The sequence below is a fragment of the Pteronotus mesoamericanus genome, unplaced genomic scaffold (genome assembly GCF_021234165.1).
Source record: "Pteronotus mesoamericanus isolate MK-2021 breed Mesoamerican mustached bat unplaced genomic scaffold, CSHL_Meso_final contig_82, whole genome shotgun sequence".
NCBI classification, from domain to species: domain Eukaryota; kingdom Metazoa; phylum Chordata; class Mammalia; order Chiroptera; family Mormoopidae; genus Pteronotus; species Pteronotus mesoamericanus.
In genome coordinates this window covers 3,079,780-3,098,094 of record NW_026555265.1, presented here as the reverse complement: position 1 = coordinate 3,098,094, position 18,315 = coordinate 3,079,780, and the positions used below count along the sequence as shown (strand labels likewise).

The following is an 18,315-nucleotide window of genomic DNA, read 5'->3' as shown; positions in this document are numbered from 1 at the left end:
TAAAAGACAATGGCCTTTTATTCATTGAATTGCAAAAGAACAGTGTATAGAAAGACTTCTCTTCTAAAATAGAGATACAATTATAAAGTCAGAAGTAAGAATTCTAGTTCAGGATTTGCTACTAATACCTTAGACAAATTGGATTCCCTCCCTGACCCCAATATCTTTATCTCTGAAATGAGAGAATTTGGCTAGATTGATTCCTAAATTCCCCTCTGGCTCTGATATTCTTACCTCTCCTTACAGGTCAATGATTCAACCTGGAAAAGTCAAACGACAGAACAAAGAACAAATTGATGCTACCAGTGGATAAGTTTACCAGATCCTCTAAGAATAAGACCAGATTATACAGTTGAGAAACATGGATAAAGATGATTTTTTTTTCCTTTCTAACCAGAAACTAAATGTCACTGGAGGTAGAGGGCAACCAAAACGTAAATGCCAAATCATAGTGTATAATTCAAACACCTAATTGCCCTTCTAGTATATAAAATAATCAAAAGCTAAATAGATGAACTGTTTTCATACAGGCTCTCTTATACAGTCCTAGGATTTTCCTATGAATGTGGACAAGTGGCAGCAGGAGGGGAAAAAGGACAGATGAAAGGAAGTCACAGATAGTAAGGCATTTGACTAGAAGTAGTGCCATGGTGAACTGGTCCAACTCCGCCTGCTGTGAGATGCTGAAGAGTACCTGGGGGACCCAAACGGACTTGTTCAAGGTGACACAGCCTGAGATGGGATTAAAATTAGATTCTCATGACTTCTGGTTCAGATATCATAACATAAAATATACTGCTTCATTCATCAAAACAATGATAGCCTATCCATGTAGCTGCTAACAATAATAATAATAATAATTTAATTTAAAACTACTACCTCTACCTCAGAAAACAATAATTTGATTTAAGACAGACTAGGGTTATTCCATCAACTTGTAATAAACAAGTCATTCTAGCAATAGAGACAAGTTCATGAGAATTAATTGGGTATTATTCATCCTTGCTAATGAATCACACTGTTGAAAACAGGAATAATCAACTGTCTACAGAAGGCCAGAAGCCTGTTCCTGTTCAAGTACAGATCTTGCCTATTAAAGAACATTGGGTATCAGCTCTAAATAGTAAACAGGGTATACCATTTCAGATTCCATGAAGTGCAGCTTTAAATAGACTTGGTTTGGAAATGGGACAGAGAACACACCACAGTCAGTGGATCAACGTTAAGAGCAGAGAAAAACAATGATTATACTCATTAAGTGGGTGCCTCTTGACACATCTACTGTGAAGTCTAATTATTTATTTAAACTGTTATTTTTTTCTTCATTACTGCCACTGATACCAATTATTACCTACCACAAGATTATTTTAAATTCTACAGCATGTCCCCAGAATATTTACTTCTCCACCTTCCAAAGGTTATTTGAGAAGTTTTTATCCTTTCCTCCCCACCAGCTCCCACCTCCAAAATATAGAGGGCACACAGAAATAGAGAGATGATAGAAGGAGATAGATAGATGAATTAGATAGATAAATAAATAGAAAGAAAGAAAATCCCTCTTTCTCATGAACAATTTTTCATGGTTTTTCCAAGCTCGATCAAACTCTTCTTTGCAGTTTCAAGATGGGTTTCAGTAGAAAAGAAAGGAGGGGGCACAGTTAACCACTTTTCAAAGCTTATTCTATTATTATTTAACTATATAAGTGTTTGGAGAAAAGTTAATATAATAATTACAGTTTCTAAATGAACAAGTCAGATCTCTGCCTAACAAAGCTATCAAAAACTGATACTACATGTCTATAGTACATGATTTTCTGATATATTTATCCATGAAAATGCATGAAATTAATGAGAAAGACTTTTTTCCAAGGGCATTTTTTGTACTAGAGAGGGTCCAAATGATGGGCAGGATCCATTCCTGTATTTTTAGTCACTGCCTTTTCTTATAACGCTCTTTTTGTAATCATGAGAATAAAACCTAACCAATACAAGTGGCTCCTCCATCTAATTATAGAGAAGCTGTGTTGTCTATATATCACCCACCTTATTGCACATGGTGTGTTTTTTATTCAACAGATATAGTGATCATTAGCTTTGAAAAACAACAGTAATGTAACACCATAACTTTCACTTAATTTTGAATCATTAATTCCTACAAATACAGGGCAGCACCAACAAGCTTCAATTCTTTTCAAGGTCTATGTAACTAAAGTCATGTTTATAAGTTCAAGATCATGAAAATTACATAACAAATGAATTATCAAAATATTCAGCAGAACAACAAATCTTTACATTATTGTTATGTTGATAGCAGATCTTCCACAAAGATGCTCTTCTACAAATCCTGTATCAACGACTTCTAAACAATGACAAAAAATACAGTAGAGTGAACTTGGAAGTGCGGTTATCAACTGGTTAGCAGTAGGAAAAAGCTCACATTTTTTAAATTCTACAGCTACCATGGTTTTTTCAATTTTTTTTCTGGCCTCCATGTTCTTGACAAACAAGAAAAATGCATTCCTCTGTGAAAGGCGTCTTCTTCATACCGGCCCCTCTAGATAGTATGGGTTTTAGGTTTCAAAAGGCTCTTAACTCATTATCCTACTCTTAGGAATTTGTTGTTCTTCTTGTAGCCTTGGATTATGTTTGTAGGGTTTTTGTGTGTTGTTTTGGTTTGGTTTTTTTTTTTTTTTTGAGATGCTTTTTGGGCAGCTAAGAGATGGTGATGGATCTAACTAGTAAAGTTTGGCTCTGTCAAAGCCAAGAAACACTGGCAGCACTGCACAGTAAAAAACGCACTCAAAAGGTGGCCAGGAAGCCAGAGAGAAAGACCTCCTGCAACATAGTATCTGAACATACAAGACAACAGATAAGAACATTCCAGTACATGGCATATTACAAATACTTAAGTACTCATTAAATCTGAATCTGCTGCATAGCTTATATTTTTGAACTTCTAATATTCAACCTTAAGGGCTAAGAATTGAAAGAGAAAATTAAATCAAGACATAAAAGGAGGGCAGTTCATTATCTTGGCCACTTTTCAGTTTTGGTGCTCATGAAACATCTTTGTGTTTCTTCTGGTGGGAGTGGAGTCAACCTTAAGCATTATTGGCTAAGATGCCTATTAGCATTTCTTAAGTGTGAAGACAGTCCCCTCTTACCTCAGATAATAGCTCTTCGAATGGTCAGAGGGCACAAGTTTCAGCAAACTGCAACAGTAGTGTCTGTAAATGAAAATTAGGTAAAAGTTACTCTTAGGCACTAAGCTATATTTATTTATAAATCATTATACACTCATAACTACATAGTGGTTTATTGTTTTGCAAAACATTTTCACATTCATTATTTCATTCCACCTCACACCAATCTGATGAAGAAGCAGGAAAAGATTATTCTACTAACTTCATAGGTGAGGAAACAGAAGCTCACAGAGGAATAGAGAAGACGAGAAGGGAACAAACATCTGTCTCATAATTAACTTCACACACACCATGTGAAATGGACATCACTGTCGTCATTTTACAGATGTGGAAGCTGAAGTTCAGAGAAGGCGGGTAACTTGCCAAGACCACATTAGTGTAGTACATGGCAGGGTATGAGTTTGGACTCTGGTCTAGTAGCCTTTCCATTATACCTCAGTTTCTCCTAAGACATTAGGTTGGGAAAACATAGACAAACAGCTCATTGACTTGATCCACTAAGCTTGGTGGAAAGAGGAATAATAAAGTAAAACTAGCTGTTTAACTGACATGAGGAAATAGGACATACATACAGGATTCAGAGCTGGTTGTGCCTATCTTCCTCCTACAAATAAACTTAAGCAAGTTACTTAAACTATCTGAATGTCAATTTCATTCTATGTAAATGAAGATTATAATATCTACTTCATAGCCAAGGCTCACTTAAACATTATTTGTAAGATTTCCCTCCATTATTTCATACCAATAGATGTGGACAGTCATGGTACCTGCAACTATATTTCTTCAATGAGCTTATGTTTATATGATCAAAAATGATGTTATAAGCACACAATGCTAGAGGATATCTCTGGACTAGGCATTTTGGGCTCCTAGTTTTAAAATACAACAATAGTTGTCTATGTCAGCCTCAGATGGCCTCACCTAACTTATCATAAAGAATGTCTGTTCCAAAACGCAAAGCCTCAAAATTAAAAATCAAGTAAAATCTCAACCCTCCAAAGCAAGACCGTAGGTGTATCTGAATTTGTTTTCAAGTTTGTGTCTATATCGTGTGTTAGGTTCAGAGAGATGGTGCTTCCAACAGGACTGCAACAAAAGCATTTGTTTTAAACAGTGGATAGATTTACTGACAAGGAGAGGACCTCTGGGAAGTTTGTATAATATATCCCATTTTCATAGAAGACTCCAATGTGATTAAGAATAGAACATGGTTGATAGGATGCACTACAAGAAATTCTTGCCATATGTTACCAAATTAAAACATTAATCATCTTTTAGCCTTATACTTTATACTGTGAAAAATGTTGCATGATCATTTTATGTCAAATCATCCTTCATTTAACCCCAATGTGATCTTTTTGCCCCAATTTTACCAATAAGGAAACCAAACTTCAAAGATTACATAGTTAATATGAAACAGAAAAATTTAACCTTGTACCTTGACACCAAAACCAGCAAGGACCCTCCTACTTATAATGCAGCCCCCAATTTGAGAATGCTTATTTGGAGGGAAAGGGAAAATGAGTCTATACCATGCAAAAGTCAGTTGTCAAGGCACCAAAACATTAATATTCAGTACTGCTTCATTAGCAAGTGAAAGGAGAAAGAGAAGACTTCACATCTGTGGTCTAACCAAAAGGTAACACATTAGTAAGCTGACTGATGCAGAAGCAGTGTTCAATGCAAGCTTACCATAAACACTTTCTCAGTTCTCCCCAGTGAAGTTTCAAAGATGCAACATACTTGTGCAAGCCCTCAAAACATTAGCCACAGAAACAACAGAAGTTGACACCATTCAATTTACGTGAAGGGGCCTTCATCAGTAAGTCTCGTCTTATGCAGTACAAAAGCCAAAGTCTTCCAACTAAGTTCACCAGCCCTCCCCACATGATTTTGGTGTCATGTGACCTCAGGAACTCCTGAGTATTTCCTAATGCAACGGAGTTCTCCATCAAACCTAGAAAGACATCGGGGACAATGGACAAATCCCGCTCTAGCATCTTGGTAATGAAGCCAGTTATCCTTGGCTCCCTCTGTGTATTTTACAGCTGCTGAACCGGGACCTGGTATGTCTTCGCCCTTTGTCAAACCACCCATCCTATCCTCTCCCAGGAAAAATGCTCTTGTCTCCAGAAGCAATTTCAACCAAAAAATTTTTTGAAACCTGTAAAATCAACCTCTAATTTACAAAACTTCAACCAATTAATTAGAATCTATGCAAAAGCAAGACTTACCAAACTTAGTTGGTACTAATATAGAATAACAGAAAATTTCTACTACATTTTGGGGAAAACAAGAGAAAAAAAAATTAAACAAGGAAAAAATTAGAGTGGAAAAAATGATGGAAAATAAAGGAAAGGAGCAGAAAAGAAGGACATGAGAAATGAAAAGCACAGAAAGGCCTGTTTCACCAAGTTTTAGACAAACCATGGTATCTCTTGAATTGATCACTGTGCCCTAGGATAATTTTTGAGCAACATTCCGCTAGGATGATGATCCTAACATTGTGAACAAAAATTCCAACCAACTGGCATTAGATTTGCTGAGATCAATGTACAAGTGCCTCTTAATACTTGAGTTAAGTGCTATATATTATTAAGAAATACGATAGAACTTGTTAAAATTCCCATTAATCCCATAAATGAGTACCTCTTCAGCCCTGTGATCCCAGATGTTCTTTCTGAATAGAGGGTGTTATCTTGAGAAGGGTACCTATGTGTGGATTGAGGACCCAGGTTCTGCTCTTAGCCCTTTTATAACAAAATTTGCAGGAAATAGGCATTTTTCTATTTCTTTTTTCACAGGCCTTAACCATGGTTTTCTCAAACCCACTCTTCAAAAGCCATGAATTATTTTGCCCATACTTTGTTCATTTTGGTAAGTTTTACATGGTAGTGAAGGTGGTAATGAAAGGTAGTGAAGGTGGTAATGAAACTTATACCAAGATTTTTAAAAATTAAACAATGTCATAATCTTAAGAATAATTTTTAGGACATGTGTCCCGAAAGCAATTGAAATGTTAGATTATACCAAAGGCATTAGGTGACAAACATGGAAATGTCCTCACTGCCATCATCAAATCCTATATGAAGAACATTTTTAAATGCACTCTCTTACCTGCCACCCTAAGAGACTTATCATGAATACAACATATTCCATGGCTTATGAATGATTTGGATGTCTCATTAAAGTAATGTTTGCCAGTATTTAATTGCTTCCCTCCCTGATTTTAATTTCCTTACCTGTCAGCATCTATCAGCAACACTGAGATCTCCTGACATCCTGGATGATTGTGTTGAAATTAATCAGATTTTTGAAAAGTAAATTGCTTTGGCCTAAAAGTAATGCTCAACTTCTTCATGTGATATTTATAAGGGTTCTATCAAAAGAACTTATAATCTAGAAATTAAATAAGAAGTTTCAGGAATCCTAAGCAAAAAATATCAGTAGTACTTTAAAAAAAAAATAAATCAACAAGTTCCTTACTGAGCATATTGCACTTGCCAGCAATCACTTTGGGGTAAACAGAAGAGAGGAAACATGAAGCTAACTCAGAACATTTGGAGAATCAGATGAAAAATAATTAATTAAGCTGAATTCACCTTGGCTTAAGTAGCTGACAATCCGGTCACTCAAAAGGTGCCTTGTATATTTACAAGTGTGACCAGTTATCCACATATGCCCTCACACAGATTAAAGATTTTACTTTTCACCTCAATCCAGTAAGGTAAAATCAATGCTATTGTTAGTAGTAGTAGCTATATTCTCATTTGACAAGTGAGAAGGGTAACCCACAGAGTGGAAAAGCTCTTTCCTAGATACCTGCTTTTGGACAGATCTGGTCTTGTGAACTAAATAAAATCAGAAAATGCACCATGATTATTTTGGAATTAAGAGAAAAAAAATGTTTGCTAATCTTCCATACATAATTATTTAGTGCTAATTCTTGTGCTAATGCCTGTGAGTAAGAGTGCTTAAGACACTCAGGAAACCTACAAGCACTAAGTTATTCTATAAGAAGTAACTAAAATGGTGGAAGAAAAAAAGACTGATATATCCTACATCAAGAGATCATTTGTACATATATATGCTATTGTTTCTAATTTTGAAATATGGATGTATGCATTCAATGCAGTCATTATGTCCCAAAACTGAGTCTATAACATCATCACATCTATCTTTCAGTTATTCTGATGATATAAGGCCCATAAATGAAACAGAAAAATAAAAAACATTGAATGAATGCAACTGCGGGGGATGTCAGGGTGTGATCAAGGTAACACATGGAACTTAGAGGTTGGTTTTCACAAAAATGACTTTATAGCCAAACGTAACCAAACCCTAGTATGGGTCTTATTTTTCTAGTGGACTCTGAGATCCTATTTAACCTGTAAAAATCCCCCCTGCTATGAAGGTTTTCCTGATTGAGACAGTTTGGTGAAGCAGTCTTTCTGAAGACCACCACAATGCCTGTTTCCATACCTAGATCACTAAAATTACCACACTGTCTCACACTTTTGTTTGTGCATATTAAAGAGAGAAAGCTTGTCTAACTCAGTTTCTTAAATCCAAACACCCAATCCAGAATATGGTCATTAGTAGGTGCTCAAGAAAAAGTCAATTGAATGAATGCATGAACAAATGAAAAAAAGGATTCTGTGCAATTCTTATAGTGTCTAGGTCAATGTATCAGCAGCGGCAAAATGAAAATGGCATCAGGTGTTAGCCCAGTGGAGTCAGACCAGACTTTGGTTCAGCAACCTTGGTACTCGAGTTCTGGCTAAGGAAGAATTCAAAGCCGAGGCTCTAATTATAAGAGAAAGTTTATGTGGAAAGTCACGGAGGTAGAAGAAGTGAGCTATAGAAGAAATGGGCTCAGGAACACAAGTTACAGAGGCAGAAGAAGGGTCCTTGGAGCTCAGGGGAAAGAGATGCAAGGAAAATATGCCTTGGGGAAGTGGGTAGGAAAAGGCTTGAGGGTGTGCCTGCCAAAGTTAGGGAGAGGGAGGGGAAGGAGAAGGAGAGAGAGGATGAAGGAGGGGGAGGGACAAGGAGGAAGTGAGGGAGGGAGGGAGAGAGGGGAAAAAAGCGGGGAGGGAGAGAGGGGGAGAGAGAAAGAGAGAGGAGCACTGTTATGGGGTCCTCTGTTTTGAGAGTATTTATCTGGAGTTCTCAGAGGAGGATCCCAACAGAATATGCATCAGCTTTCCAGGTGTGTCCTTTCAGGATTGTGGTCTATACTGACTGGTAAGCCACAGTGTAGTCATTAGTCAATGCACCTGGTCCTAATGTCAGCCATGGCATTACTCCTCTGCGTTTGCTGCTTTTCTGGGCCTGGAGCTATAAAACAAAATCGAGGCCTAGGTGTATTTGACATAGGTCAGAACCGCATTGTCCTGTGGCTTAATGCTTAATGGTTATTCTCTGTCCCCACTGTTCGTTCTCCCTCTATGAGAGTCTGACCCACATGACCAGTGACAGGCTAGGGGAGGAAAGTTCAGGGGAGGGTCTGAACCACTGAGCTGCATGAACAGGAATACACTAGGGGAGGAAAGGTTACCCTGGGGACAAGACCCTTATTTTCTCAGACTTGCCCATTGCTAGGCACCCAGAGTTTCTGCCTTGGCGACCTTCTGCCTGGCCCATTTTCCTTGCTCTGCTCACATCTGTCTAACTGCCCACTACAAGAAGTGCTTGGAAAACGTAGGCTGGGTTGAAGTTAATTGAATATACAATGTTTTAAAAAATACTGTTCAACTAACTAATTCTAAAAGCTACTGAGCAAGGGGTTCATTGAGGAGTTAAGTAATCTGCAATGACCAGTCATCCTTAACCCATTAAAAGGTAAAAAAGTGTTTTTCACAGAAATAAAAACAAAGGTTGAACTCATGAGTAAAAACGTAGGCAGAAGTTGAGAACATTTATGTAGAGAAAAACATTACTTGTCAAGAAAATCATATTAAGTTTGCATCTGAGTAAACCAAGGATCAGAAAGATTAAGTAATCTGATCAAGTTCACACACCTTATAACTTTTGGTACTAGTATTTCTATCACATCTTTTATGATGTACAAACTCGTACTGTTCTCAGTATCTAACAGAAAAAAAGCAGGCTTGAATGAGGACTTATATTTGAATGGCATAATGGCAATCTAGAGAGTGATGTGGAAATAGAGAAGGCATAAAAAAATAGAAGCAGATAAACCTTTTTAAGTGTTGGGATGTAAACAGCGAGAAAAACACTGAAGGAGGAAGCGAATGGAGGAATTACAGCTATCTTCGAGTATCTGAAGGTGTGCCATGAATAAGCCATGTTACCCTTTTGCAAAATATGCAGTCTAGACCATTAGGCTTAAGACCATGGAAACTCTAGTTTCAGAGCAATGTAAAGGAGGACTGTAAACCAGAAGCTGCCCAGCAACAGAACAAACTGCCTCACAACGAATTGGAAGCATTCAAGTCGAGGCTAACTGGCCATCTGTCGGGAAGGCACGTGTGACCTCCTGGCCATGGGAGGGAGTCTGCATTGAAAGATGGACCCATGCAGTTATGTGTTTCAGAGGTTTAGCTGCACAATTTTGAGAGATAAACAACATCTCAGATCTCAGGACAAAAATTTGAAGAATGTCTTTTGAAGAAGAGACCCTGGATAAGCACAACACTCATTCACTGCATCCACGGAGCACCTACAATGTACCGAGCACAGGACAGTCCCCATGCCCAGAACTTTAGACAAGGAACACAGAAAACACATTTTGAAGAGTTACATCAGAACTGCTGCTGGGCAATTTGTGGGCCTAATAAACAGCAAGGGAAAATCATTGCTAGAAGTCTAAGGAAGAAAGAAAAAACACTAAATGGTTTGAGGGTAAATAAAGGCAGGAAATACCAGTTTTGTAGAAAGAAAAGGAAATAACAAAAGGCCTAGGTTTGAGGAAGAGCTCATGCACAGCAGAACCAAAGGTCAAGTCAGATCTCACTTTTGGGTAACACAGGCAGGCACGGAGGAAGAATCAGAAGAGTGTTAGAAAGCAGGGTTTAACTCAAAAACTGACAGGTGAGGGAAAGCAATCAAAGGGTGGATGAGAAATAAGACAAAAGTAGATATTGCAAAAGAACATCCAACTTATTTGAAAATAAGAAAGCAATGCATCTGAGAGCCTGCAAGCCTACTTTCACAGTTTGCCAGATGTACTCACTTTCACCGACTGCAAAGCTCTCTCCAGACCCAGCCCCTGCCCCAAACCCACTCTAAAGGGGATGGCTATTAAAAAGAAAATGTAATGCCTGGGTCTCATTCTATTGCTTTTCTCAGCATTCTTCATTATGATTTCAGTCAGACCAGTTTTTACTGAAGAGAACAGATCACTTAAAATATTAACATAAGCAAAAGCAAAATTAAGAGCAATTTTTTAATTGGACAATCTCCTTCCCTCCCACAAAGGAGGAAGAAAAAGAGAAAGAGAGAGAGGAGCTTTAATGGAGAATTAGAGGGTAGTGAGTTAGTTGGCCAGTAACGTGTTAGTGGTATAAATAAAGATAATGGTTGTGTGTAGAAGTTCCCTTCCTGTGAATTTTAACTAATCTAGGTGAAGAAGGTAGTGGCTGCTTCAATCCAAACTCACTTATTTTTTTCATCCACAAAGCTGGCATTCTAAACCAAAAAATGAACAAGCAGTTAACTCCACCTTCCGCTTCTCAGCCTCGGCTAAGACAAAGCACTTTACGTTTAAAGAGGCAGCGGTGGTTGCTACTAAAACACAGAAGAGACAGCAGCGGAGCAGTGGTGAGTGCACAGTAGGGAAGCTATTCAAAGGGTTTAATATGCCAAAAACATGGAACTCTTCCCAAATAAGTTCAATTTTCTCACACACACACACACACACACACACACACACACGTTCAGAAATATCTACCTTAAAACTCCTGAAACTGAAGCCAGCAATCAAAAGGGGGGAAAAAAAAAGAGGAATGCAGTAGCAGTAACAAGTGGATTCTTGTCCAAGCTCCCCAACTAACTAGTGTGTTTTGAGTGGGTCTCTTCCAGCTCCCCTCTTCTATAAATTCAAAGGGCAGGGGTGAAGGCAAGGCTCTAGACCTTTTCTAGGGTCTGCAAGTTCACGAAACTGCTAATGAGTGATGAGTCCGTTTCAATGTGCTGACATTTACAAAAATGGTGCAAAGCAGTGGTGGGGAAAAAAATGGGAGTTTTACTATGTATCAAGAAAAGGGCACCAAAATGTAGTGATGGTCTTGTACTTTTCACCACCAGTCACCCAACATAAAGGTGGGTGCAAAAGCTAGTTTCACTTAAGGCTGTCCTCCATGCATTAAAAATTACTAATTTTATTAAATCTCGGTCCCTGAGTACACATCTTTCTAATATTCCATGTGATGAAACAGGAAATACGCATGAAGCACTTCTGCTGAATCCCAAACTGCAACAGTAGTCTCCAAGAGAAATGCACTTGGGTGATTGTTTGAATTAAGAGCTAAACTATCATCTCTTTGCATGGAACACCATTTTTATTTGAACCATGGTCACGCAGACTTCAGTTTTGCTGGGAATTCTCTCACAAATAAAGCAAGAGAGCCTATCATTTAAAGGTAAACAACTAACAGGTTTTGTTGCCAATTGTAAAGTTCAAGTTTTAAAGTGAAAATTAAAATTTTGTAGATTTTGCATCTACTATCACACTCTTGACATCTTCCTAATATTTAAAATACTTTCTTGATGAAATCAGTAATAGTATCACTGAATATGATTATTTTATGTTATAGAATAAAACATGGGAATGTTTGGAAGATCTGCATAACTCAGTATTTTCCCAATGGACAATGAGTGATGTTATGAAATCATAGGCAGAAGCCCATTCAAAGTAATAATTAGACCATTAGATTTTAATATAATAGAGAATAAAATGTGTATTGATTGCAGAGTTCACATTTTAACTACACTTTAGAAAATTACCACTTGTTAAGGTTTGGTGTAGTAGCAAAGAAGAAAACCCACAATTACCTCCCTTTTCAACTTCCTTTTCCAATCCTTTTTGATAATCCTTTCTGGATCTCCTTTCTTCATAAACTTTCACCAAAACATATATTGCAACAAATTCAAAGTAGAACTGAGAATCCAGTTGCCACTGAAATGTTTCAGTTGCAAACATTTTTTGGTGTGTTTTGGAAAATGTACTATTTTTATACAAATATTTTGCATTTACTATTATCTTTTAAATTTGTTATAATTTCTAACATAATGAATGGCAAGAGCTGTAACTTACATAAGTAAAAATTCATGTTTGAGAATATAAAGAGACCCTGAGACTGAAACACTGGCCTGGATGGGATTTATGTATGTTCCCTTCCTGTCAAGTACTAACCTCCTTCGGTGGCTCTAAACCATTAGGAAAGACAGGCTCTGCTCTATTTTCAGATCCTGCTACCTGTTTACCTTTGTGTAGCTGCCGCTTCAGTGACCATTCAGAAACACTGAAGCATCTCTATAACTTCACCATGGAGTGGGCCATTAGTTAGACAACAAATACCATGTGCCTTCTATGGGGCAGGCACTGATTCTTCAGGCAATTGGAACAGAATTCAGACTCTGCTACAACTCAAGGCATACTCTTAGGAAAGATACAAAATCTCCCTAACCCAGTTTCTTTCATGTAAAATGAGAATGACAGCAGGACCTACTTCCTAAGCTTAGTGTGTAGCTCCAATGAAATGATCCATTAAAGAGCTTACTATATACACAGTGCCTCGCAAGTAATAAAAACTCAGTAAATCTTACTCATTGGTATAACTAGGATGCTCCTTATCATTGTTCGCAATGTACATGAAAGAAATAGACAGTTTAACCACATTATCAAGGGCTCAAAATCTATCCCAGATACCAAAGCTCTCAGCTCCATGAAAACAGAGAAGCAAAAGTATCCAGGAGTATTTGTTTCTCACCTCAAGAGAAGAGAATCTGTCTTACCCAGCCACTGCATAAGTTCCTAAACTTTCTGTGGTCAAATAAGCAAGCAGTTCACAGGCAACATCATTCTCAGCACTATGGTAACAGGACAAAGGACCACAGAAAGTGAAAATTCAAGCCAATCTCCTGATTAGACAAAAGAGAAGACTTTTTTTTACTTTTCCTTCGTTTGGGCAAAAAGTCATGTTTGTTTTATCTCTTTATTCCCCTTCACTTAAAACCCGGAAGGAATGGGGTTGGAGAAAAATAGGGATACTTGTTAAACCAAAGTCAGACTCCCCACCCCAAAAAAGGTCCTCAAGAAGAGATTGCAATTAGGAGAGAGGAGGTCCTTGATCAATTCTTTGGATTAAATAGAATATAATCTGGAGGAACAGATGTATGCACACTTACCTACAATTTTTTATGAATATATAAAGGAATTAATCATCAAACTAGGTATATTGGTAAGGCCCAATATCATTTTTAAAGGAAAAAACAGCCGCCTTTATTATATGTTATTTTGTCAACTATAAGTACAACTACTTCAAGTGCCAATATCTTACTATCCTGATAAGACTTTTACTGGTGATTTAATAGGATGATGTAAGTTATGCTTCCAGAATAATGTATAGAAATGATCATGCCCCCTTAACAGCACTTGGATCTTCAATCAGGAAATTCAATTTTAGCTGCAAAACTATGTTTTGGCAAAAGTGCAATTGAACTCAGTGTACTTGTCACATTTCTAAATATACTCCGGTCACCATGACAACAAGGGAGACTGATGGATCACTTAAAAGAGTACGGTATATTTAATTGTCAGCATTTTAAACTGACTCAAAAAAAAAATGCTGTGTGATAGGTCTACTCACCATGGTTACTGCTGGTTAAGTCCATAATAATAACAGGTTCACATACGCACACTGACAACGTGTGCAAGAGAACGTCCAGTCAGAGACCTTGTATTTTCAAACACACCAAATTCCAAACTGGAGGCTTTACTTTACACAGGACTTGTTCTCATTAAGGTGCCACTCAAGATCCTCTCTCCCGGACCATCAGGCTCTGCATCTGCCCCCAAGGTCACAAGAACAGGCCCTTAATGAGATTTCAAAGCCTGCTCCCTTTCTTAGACTAAAGATGAAGGTGAACGTACGGGTATGTTCTCCTGGAACACATCTGGAATAGGGAATGAGAGAGACTGCTTTTCCCTTCTATGAAGACCTGTTCTCAAATGATAATCTTCTAGGACTCATTCATTCCCTAAGCAGCCTTTTCCTGCACGGGCACCTGTCCTATGCTGGACAATCTTCAATACACGGGGAATCTAGCGGCAACAACCAGTTAGAAAGTGGGTAGTGTCCCCACCTTTAGAAAGCTAAGATCCTAAGACAAGAAGGAGACAAAGACACAGATAACTAATCCACTGAAGAGAATGAAATAATCCAAGTGAGCTGATCCATTAGTTTACTACACACAGTGCCTAGCATAAAGCAGACATTCAGCAAATCTTCATCATTATTAATACCAAAGATATCTCTCAGCAAAACTCTTTGCAACGTACATAAAGAAAACAGACATACTAACCATTCTCCTTCAAAGAACCATAAATACTATGTAGAATATAAAACAAGATAATAGGAAAAAGTGATAGGGAGGTAAGAGGTGTGTTACTTTAGCTAGAGATTTCTGGATCTCTCTGAGATGCCATGTATACTGAGCTTTGGATGTTGACACCAAGCTGGCTGGATACAAAAATCAAAGGAAAGTCAGGGAAACAAACGTGGCTTACACACAGTATGAGATACGCCAGAGTGTCTGTAGCCAGTGAAATGGTTAAGGGTGGGAGATAAAGGAGAAGACATGGCCCATCTGAAAGAGCCTTGAAGTCCACGAAAAGGTCTTTCAAAAGTTTCTAGATACCATGGAAACCCCTGTATGGCAGGGATTGATATGATCCAATGAACAACCATAGATCTTTCAATGTGGTATAGAGAAGGGCCACAATAAAAAAGCATTTAAGTATAGAGATCATTTCAAATACACTATTGCCAAGTCAAGATAATAGAAGGTGACTTGTATTGAGTCACTCTACTCATTCCAGTGCTCTTCCCTGGCCCCTTGCTTATCCTCTTAACTGCCTCTCACAAAGTGCAGTCAGAATCAGGAAGTGTTCTGGAGGCAGAACATACACACACTGGCCAAACATGGACTGAGAGCAAGGGTGGGAGCATCACACGTAGGCCCGTAGCATGATGGGAACCATGCCCCATGATTCGGCAACCATGGGTGGGGCTTGAGGTCCTACATTGCTAACAAGCTGTGAGGCTTGATGGTGATGCTGCTGCTCCGTGAACCACACTTTGAGGACCAAGGCTCTAGGGGTTCTGCAGGCAGAACCACAAATAGAGCAGGAGGCAATGAGAGCTTCGTTTAGGGTAATAATTGATGAAATAGAAAAAACTAATGGAGAAAAAATCCAAAAGATGTAGTAAAATAGTAACTATTCGAGATTTGAGGACATATAATCCATAAGTAAAAATTTAAAAGAAGACAGTGGAGTTTGATTTTAAGCTTTCTTTAATGACTTTATTCATTACATAGATAGTTTCTATCTAGTGCATAGCATTTTCACAATGAATGTTTCCTGTAGCCACAGTCTGTCCCTACAAGAAAGGGCAAAGGAAAAGTATTATGGTTACAGGTAATAACAATGTCAATCATTTATTAAGAATTTATTCTGTACCAGGCACGTTACAACATACACTCTCTACGGTTCTGACGATAATCCTATGTTATTTCACAGATGACAAAACTGATATTCAGAGACATTACACAGCTTACCCAAAACACTCCTGCTTCTGCTGCATGCAAGCCCAGGAACAGACTCCTCAAGTGTATGACCCTCACCTCCATCCCACCTGAGAAGTGAAATCTGCAGGAGAATTAGATGTCCTGATGGGACATTCACCATCAAAGTCGGAGTCCCCTTAGGGTCTGACTAAGTTGTATGACTGCAAGTGGCAAAACTTGATCCATGGATTCTGGTAGCATAGGAGTGAAGTTCCCAAGGTCATATGGTCAGTCTGTAGCAGAACTGACTCACTCCATACCGTCATGCAACAAACATGGTGAGCATTTCTATGCTCAGACACAGAATCATGTCAACTCCAGCATTCTTCCATGGCACCGTGCTTACCTTCTTAAGTTTATTCTGCTGGGTTTTTTTTACAGCTTTTTCTGCCCAGAAAGTAACTGGCTTTCTACACTTAAAGTGAGGATGTGAGAAAGAGGCCCTCGTTTGTGAAGATGCATGGTGAACGGTAGTGGATATTGACAAGGCATCAGTAGATAAGAAAGATGAGCTCAGACATTTCCCCTACACAGGAAGTGGGTAAGAAGTAAGCCACAAGATCTTCCTTCTAGTCACCCACACTGTGTTTTCCCAGGATGATTCACAGGTATGGCTCCACGGACCTGACAAAAAGGACCATCATCAGAAAGATAAAAGGATGTTTTTATGCCTGCTCTCTTTTTTTTTTTATTTGTTCCTTCTTGAGTAATAACTATTAATTGTGCTATGTGGGCAGTACAGAGATGAGTCTACCGGGAAGCCAGCACAAATCCATCAAGTGCTTTTAGCCCAAGCTTTTTAGAAGCAATTGCTTACCACATTTTCCCTGCTCTTTTTCTCAAAGCTAGAATTAAAGTGGATTTTACCACACAGTCACCCCATTGCCTTCCTCCTCCACCTCCAAAATGAAGACAGAAAATGTCTATTGGTCTATCACCAGCAAAATCACAGGACATGTGAAAAAACCAGTTCTTTCAGCATTTATAAGGCCTAAAAGAGGTACTCGACTTACATTAACATACAACAACCCTGTGAAGCAGATATTGTCAACTTTGGGAAGATAAAGTAAGGAATGCTCAGAGATGATACGTTTCTTGACAAGAAACCAACAGCTAGAAGATATGAGAGCCAAGAAGTAAGCACATGTCTTCTGACTCAAAGATCAATCCTTTTTCCACTTACTAGCACTATCCACTTCCAAGAGTTTCCACGATCTTCAATTCTGTTTCACAGAGAGAATCAAAGCATCATTTCTTAGAAATAAGGATATACATAACTTTGCAAGAGTTCTCTTCTAGAAACAGTAGGTGACAAAGCCATCATAGATTTTATAAGACTTGCCTCTAATCAAGGCAACACACTCTTGACCATAGCCAGATGCAAGGATCACAGTCTATGTCATGCCTAACCTGGAATCATAAAGGCTCTTGTTTTCTCTAGCACAGGGCTTTCGGCAAATAACTTTATCACACAAAGCCTGTTCCCTCACCCAGTCCCAGGTCTTATAAAGAAGAAGAAAGGAAGAATCAGGGGAATAGACGTAAGAGAAGACTGAGGGCCTGTAAGTCATGTGTTCACAGAGGCTCTGGCTCATTAGGAAGTAAATAAAATAAAAAACCCAAATGGAAAGTTAATATAACTAAGCTTCAATTCATCTTTCATTATGATCCCCACACCCCCATCGTGTATATAGATATATGCTGGAAAGGCTCAAACAAGAGGAAAAATCAGAATCATCCAGTCATCAGGCTCTTAAATGTAATACGTAAACAAGGTGAGAATTAATATGTGGAAGCAGCATCCTTTCTGGTCTCCCCTTATCCAGAAGGGTGGTGAGGTTAAGCATTTTGAAAAGATTCTTTATCATAAGCAGAGCTGTCAGGGACACCTGATGAGAATGGTAATTAAATCAAGAAGTAAATAAACACTTGGATCAATGTCCTTTACTTTCCGTGGCTGACTTAAGAAAAAGGGATGCCTTATGAAGGTGGATATTTCTCTCTCCCAACCATAAATATAGGGTAGCTTCACAGGCTTCCTCTTTTTTTAAGTTATTTTGTTTCTCAACAAATGCCAGTTAACCACCTTCTATGTGCTAGTTAGTGTGTGGTTTTGGGAAAAAGGATGGTAGAAAGAGAAAAGGACACAACCCCTACTTTCAAAGAGCTCAGAGTCTGGTACCTAAGGCCAAGCACAAAATGTTGTGATTTTTTTTTTAAGTCAGCAAGTTATGTTCTCAATTATGAAAATACCAAATGTCAGATTCTTATCCAGTCCAAGCAATAATGTAAAATG

General features: G+C 38.3%; 1 protein-coding gene across 9 annotated transcripts in view; it reads right to left on the bottom strand.

Moving 5' to 3' along the window:
* Positions 1 to 18,315, bottom strand: part of LPP (LIM domain containing preferred translocation partner in lipoma) — a 618,933-nt gene that overhangs the window by 453,755 nt on the left and 146,863 nt on the right. For all 9 annotated transcript variants that reach the window (XM_054585111.1, XM_054585106.1, XM_054585114.1 and 6 more), the window contains one exon: positions 3,165 to 3,227. The gene's annotated coding sequence lies outside the window, so the exon portion shown is untranslated. The remainder of the gene's footprint in view (positions 1 to 3,164; positions 3,228 to 18,315) is intronic.